Raw genomic sequence first — 5,933 nt, forward strand, 5'->3', positions numbered from 1 at the left:
AGGGTCTCTCACCCGGATGCTAGGTCCTGGGGACCCTCCTGTCGGAGGAGTGACCCACTGCCCTCCGCCCGAGGTTCGGCTGCGGGCGCCCCAGAACACCCCCCAACACCCCCCACCCAGGATCCCCGACCTGGGCAGGGTGGGGAAGCGGAGTAGAAACCCGTCCTCCATGGAAGGGACCGAGCCAGAAGGCCGAGGGCAGTGCCCGGTGACATCGGTAGGGTTGGCGTGCCTGGATCCCTGCTGCTCCCCCAATCCCAGGGACTTCCTCCCATCCCAGACCAAACCATGAGGCTACTGGGGTCCGTCTCCCAGGACTGCAACTCACTGTCACCCCCTCCTCGGCCCAGGGACCTCCTCCTCTTTCGCCACTCAGAATCTGCGTCAGCCTTCTTTCTCTTCAGTTTTAATCCTCCAATAACATGCCATCGTCCTAAGTTCCTTGCATGCAGCGTCTCCCGGACTGTCCACTACACTGCCACGTTAGTACTTACATCACTAGTAACCCAGCGAAAGGCCTTTGCTTTTTCTCTTTTACCCTTTCCTTCCTATTTCACTCACACACACAAAAAGTTGTTGATGCAGGCTCACGGATACTGATTGCCACCGTGCCAAGCCACGTGCCCTGCTATCGAGTTCATTCCCAGTCCTGGAGACCCCGCAGGACAGAGTACAGCTGACCCGGGGGTTTCCAAGACTGTGAATCTTTACAGGACGCGGCAGCCTTGGCTTTCTCCACGGAGTGCCTCATGGTTTTGAACTGCTGGCTTTTGGGTTATCTGTCCGACTCAAAACCACCACGCCACCAGGGCGCCACTAATTATCATAATATTGTACCTAACACGTCAGAAAATGTGGCAAAATCTGTGGCTGTAAGAATTAAAACAGGCACCAGACACGTGGCCTTCCATAAGGTTTCGGAGGCTTTGTACATTTTCTGCGCTAGAAGCATGTGGCCACCAAATGTGACTTGAAGCGTCATTGCCTCACTGCCAAAAAGCCGATTATGACTCATAGCGACCCTATAGAATAGAACTGCCTCTTTGGGTTTCGGAGACTTTTCATCTTTAAGAGAACAGGCAGCCTCATCTTTCTCCAGAGCAGCCACTGGTAGGTTTGAACCTCTGACCGTGCAGTCACAGTTCAATGCCTAGTCTACTCTCTGATTAATAACAGCGGTGGTCAGAGCAGGTCAGCACATTTGAAAAGCACCGAGTTTTAACCTTGTAAGCTCTGTTGACCCTGGAGTCCTAGTGGCATAGTGGCTACTCATTGGGCTACGAACCTCAAGGTCAGCAGTTCAAAACCACCAGCCACTCTGGACAAGAACGAGGGGGCTTTCCACTCCCGTAATGAAGTACAGTCTCGGAAACTCACAGGGGCAGTTCTGCCCTGTCCTGCAGGGTCACTAAGAGTCAGCTTGGACTCGAGGGCAGAGAATTTTGAGAAGCCTTTCTGAAGCCAAAACGCTGTCAGTTGAAGAAGCAATGACTGGTTGTACTTACTGGGGAAGTGCTGAGCCTTCTCAGACCCCAAACTAACCTCCTAAAGCATGCGGCCAGGGTTGTTCTTTAGCGGCAAGCTTAGCGAGACTTCACCTTACATATTGTGGACATGTTGTCTGGGGCGTCTAGTCCTTGGAGAAGGACATCATGCTTGGTCAAGTGGAAGAGTGACGGAAAGAGGAAGATCCCTCAGGAGGTGGACGGGCACAGTGGCTGCAGCAGTGGGCTCAGCCACCGGGACAGTTGTGAGGACAGCGCAGGACGGGGCAGTGCTTTGTCCTGTTGTGCATGGGGTCGCTGTGGGTCGGGACCAAGTGGATGATCCTTAGCAAGAACAGGCATACCAGGTAACACATCCGTGCTCATTGAACCCGACGCAGGCTGTCCAGAGACACAGTTGGGAGCCAGGGCCCCTGGGTGCTGGGCTGCTGCGTGTACGTCAGGGGCCGGAGGTGGGCGATGCCACTCTGCACTCCGACCAGACACAAGCTGGGACGCCGCTTGTCCTGCTGCTTCTCCTTTTTTCAGTGAGCAGAACCAGGTGCTCAGGTGGATCTTTGCGTGAGATCGCAGTGGCCTTAAAGGACCTTTCAAGAAGCAGGGAGTGCCTGTTGTTAGAACTGGCTACAGGGATGTTTTTTAAGAAAAATAGACGTTTTCTGCTGGAACTGCAAACACTATGTAGACGGGCATTTGGGGTCACCCTGTCTGGTGGTGTGATCCTTAGCTCCCCCCCGACCTCCTTCCCAGTTTGTAGCTGCTGCAGCCAGGCCTGAGGGTGAGGCATGTGTGGGGGCAGGACTCCCCCCCTCTGGGCCAGCCTCCCTCCTTCCAGGCCCTCTGGTGGGCACGGGGTTTGAGGGCTGCCTCAGTCCCTCATTTCAGGCTGGTTTTTGCTGCTTTCGAATGGGGACCCCCTGCTGCCCACCCTATGTTCTCACTGCAGGCCAAGGAGCCTGCCTGATGGAGGGTCCCTGGAGAAAGGAAAGGGGTCTCAGGGCCCATCTGGGGCTCCCCGTCCTTCTGTGCCTTCCAGGACTGGCAGCCCCAGGGCTGTGTCCTCCTCATCTCTCTGCCCACTGCATACTGCCAGCCCTGCCACTTGGGATGTCAGAGTTCAGGGTCTCGCCCCTGTTCACACCCCCTGCTCTCTGCTAGGGCGTCTGTTTGAACTCTCAGAGGTCGGTCTGGCTGAGCCCGTAGGCCCTGAGGGGCAGGAATCAAAAAGACTCTGTGCTCCTCATGTACTCCTGGCTGGAGACAAAAACCAAAAATCCAAACCCGCTGCCATCGAGTGGATTGTGATTCAGTGACCGTGTAGGACAGAGTAGAGCTGCCTGTGGGTTTCTGTAAGTCTTTACTGAGACGGCTACATCTTTCTCCCATGGGGTGTCTGGTGGCCTCAAAGAGCCAACCTATCAGCATGAGCCAGGGCACGCTGCACGCCAAAGGGTTTTAACCAGGAGTCCTGTGAGATGGGGACCGAAGCCCCCACCTTTCACCTCCCTTAAGCCCAGCTCTGTGCCACTTGGGCAGGAAGATGGCGTGTCCCCGTGGCTGAGGGGCCTCCCCGCGGGCTGAGGTGAGCAGCTTCAGGACCACATCTCCCTCCTAGCCCCATAAGCCCCCCCAGGCGGGTCCATGTGTGACTCAGGGTTCCCGTGCCAGGGAAGACCACTTCCCTTTCCCTGTCAGAGCACAGACCAAGCCAGAGCTCCATCTCCACCTCTTCTCTGCCCTGTCGGACTCTTCTGGAATGGACCTGCCTGCCAGAGAGCCGGGTCACACGCAGTCTTGGGCTTGCCAGTCCTCCGGGAGCACAGGTGGGTCACTGCTGGGCCAGGGTCTGGGTTACAGGGACTGGCCCCTGCTCACAGCAATGGAGGGGTGGGAGGGGCCACAAGAGCAGTGCAGTGTGACAACAGGGAGGGGTGGGGAGGGGGCCTCATCCAGGCTGGGTGGGCGTCAGCATGACTTCCCAAGGGCACTGCAGGACCCTTTAGATTTCTCCACGGCTGAGGGCCACAGAGCCCAAGGACGGGAGGAGACAGCCACCTCATAGAAGTGGGTGCTGAGGGGCACCCACAGGGAAGCTGGGGTCCAGCAGGCATAAACGGAGTCAAGGGGCTAAGAGTTTCCTGGGCTTTGATTGTCCCGGAGTTTGAGGTGCTGTAGCTGACTAGGAGCCATTGACCAGCAGCCTCCTGAGATCTGGGGGGAGGCGACCTGTGAAGAGCCAGGCCCTGAAAAGTTGCAGAGAAGAAGTGGGGTACAGGAGAAGAGACAAGACCCTCAAAAAACCAAACACACTGCCCCCGAGCCCATGCCAATTCCTAGTGACCCTGCAGGACAGGGTAGAACTGCCCCCATGTGAGTTTCCATGACTGTAACTTTGCGGGAGTAGAAAGGCCCATCTTTCTCCCAGGAGAAGAGGTGAGCCCCCCTCAAAGGGAGGCTCCTGAGGAAACGTGCTAAGGCAGGCCTCTCCAAGGAAGGGGCAGGATGGATTATGGGAGAGTCTCCAGAACTCCTGGTGTGGTCCCCTCTCCACATCTACGCCCCTTCTGCCCGGCCTGGGTCAATGACAGCAAGCTGGCAGCTGCAAAGGGAAACTACCCACCCTCGGGTAGGGCGGGTCCTGGGAATGTCGGGCAGTGGCTGAGGAAGTGCGGGAGCCAGAGGAAGGCTGGGTGGGTCCTTCTGGGAAGAAGAGGACAAAGTGGCAGCCCCTGACCCCACCCAGGACTGAGGGGACTTGACCCACAGGTCCGCCAGGAACGCCTTTTCCTTCCCTGAGGGCACAGACATGCTGGAAGAGGCCAGACTCCGTTTGCCAGAGGGCATCTGCAGTGTCTGCCCTGGGCCTGGATCTGGGCAGGGGTCGGGTCTGGGGCCTCTGTCAGACCCCAAATCCCATGCAGGTAGCAGAGGACACACACATAATCCCCCACACACTTCCATGCACAGCCTGGGGCTCTGATGAATGGCGTGGCTCCCGGGGATCTCTCTGGGGAGGGAGGAGGCCTGGAGAAGGGACTGGAGGCAGTTGAGGGCGGTCTGACTGAGGTGCTGGTTTCAGGCTCCTGAGCCTATGGGGAAGGTGTGGGACGCTGGGCTTTGACAGGAAGTGAGAGTTTCATATTTCTGGCTGCTTCCTGAGCTGCCCTGATCTTCCAGAACCTGAGGGCGGCGGCCATGGAAACAGCAGCCTGTGGAGTCAGTGGGATTAATTGAGACCAGGTTTCCCTGCGGCTTCAGCCGGGAGCCCTGAGTGTTAGTGAGGTGAGGGTTCCGGGAGGCGGAGGGAGGAGGGCTTGCACTGGGGATGGAGTCCGGGACTTGGATGGCTGGTCCAAGCCGGCTATTGGATGAGGGGGGAGTGGCCCAGGTGGTGGCTGTAGACACTGGGAGGTCTGTGTCCTGTACATCTAGTTATGGATGTGCCTGTTTCTGTGTAGCCCATGTCTGCGCCTGTCTGTCTGTCTTTCCGTCTCCAGACCTGTCTGCATGTTAAGTATGCATCTGGGTAAATATTGTTTTAGGGTATGAAAGAGACCCCACCCCCATCTCAAGTGTAATTTAGGCAGAACATTTATTAAGTCTTAAACGGGACAAAGGCAGAGACATGTCATCCAGATGGGGGGCCACTAGCAGGAGGTCATCATGGGGTCCGAAGGTTTGCTGAGTTTTAAAAAGGACGCGGGAGGACAAAGGAAACTGTCACAAGAGCAAGGTTGGCAGCAGACGGATACGTCACAGGGACAGGTGTCAGCTCAGTGGCAGGAGCTGGGCCACGATTGCAGCATGGGCGTTATGTTAGCTACAAGCGTTTACAAGATCGGCCCAGGGCCCCTGACCACTGCAGTCAGGGACTGAGACTTTGGGACCCCCAGTAAGGTGTTCTCCGTCAAAGACACCGCAGGCTAGCCCCTGGGCTGGCTGGAGCCTGCCTCCATGGGATAGTTGTTGAAAAAACAACTCACTGCCCTTGAGTCAACTCTGACCCATGGTGACCCTCTAGGGCAGAGAACTGCCCCTGTGGGTTTCTGAGACTGGACATCTTTACGGGAGGAGAGAGCCTCACCTGTCTCCTGCAGCGCCGCTGGTGGTTCCAAATTGCACACCTTGTGGTCAGTACCCCTGTGGGCAGCCACTATGCACCAGGGCTCTTTTCCCTGGGTAAGGGTCGCAAGGAATTCACTGGAGCCTTAATCCCATGGGGACTCTGCAGATAGATTTTGGGCTTTCGTTGTCATCTATAGCCTCTGCAAACTGGGTGCTCAGAACATACGCTCTGACGCAGTAGGCATCTGTATGTGAGTGTGCGCCTGTAGGCATGTGTAGTGTGTGCAGGTCATGTACATGTGTGTTTGTGGCTGAGTGGCTCCTGTGTCCGTGCTTGTGGCTGCATGTGTGTGCTTCTCTGCA

The 5,933-nt window shown here is 56.8% G+C and overlaps 1 long non-coding RNA gene across 1 annotated transcript; it reads right to left on the minus strand.

Annotated features, from left to right (window-relative positions):
* Nucleotides 1-5,073: 5,073 nt before the first annotated feature.
* On the minus strand, nucleotides 5,074-5,708 carry LOC123522741. Its single transcript, XR_006680961.1, has 2 exons — nucleotides 5,590-5,708; nucleotides 5,074-5,186 (listed from the first exon to the last, which is right to left on the minus strand). It is a non-coding gene; the product is annotated as an uncharacterized LOC123522741 (long non-coding RNA).
* Between the last annotated feature and the right edge of the window lie 225 nt (nucleotides 5,709-5,933).

The sequence above is a fragment of the Echinops telfairi genome, unplaced genomic scaffold, assembly GCF_000313985.2.
Source record: "Echinops telfairi isolate 266 unplaced genomic scaffold, ASM31398v2 ScPeMD7_7458;HRSCAF=8496, whole genome shotgun sequence".
Classification (NCBI taxonomy): domain Eukaryota; kingdom Metazoa; phylum Chordata; class Mammalia; order Afrosoricida; family Tenrecidae; genus Echinops; species Echinops telfairi.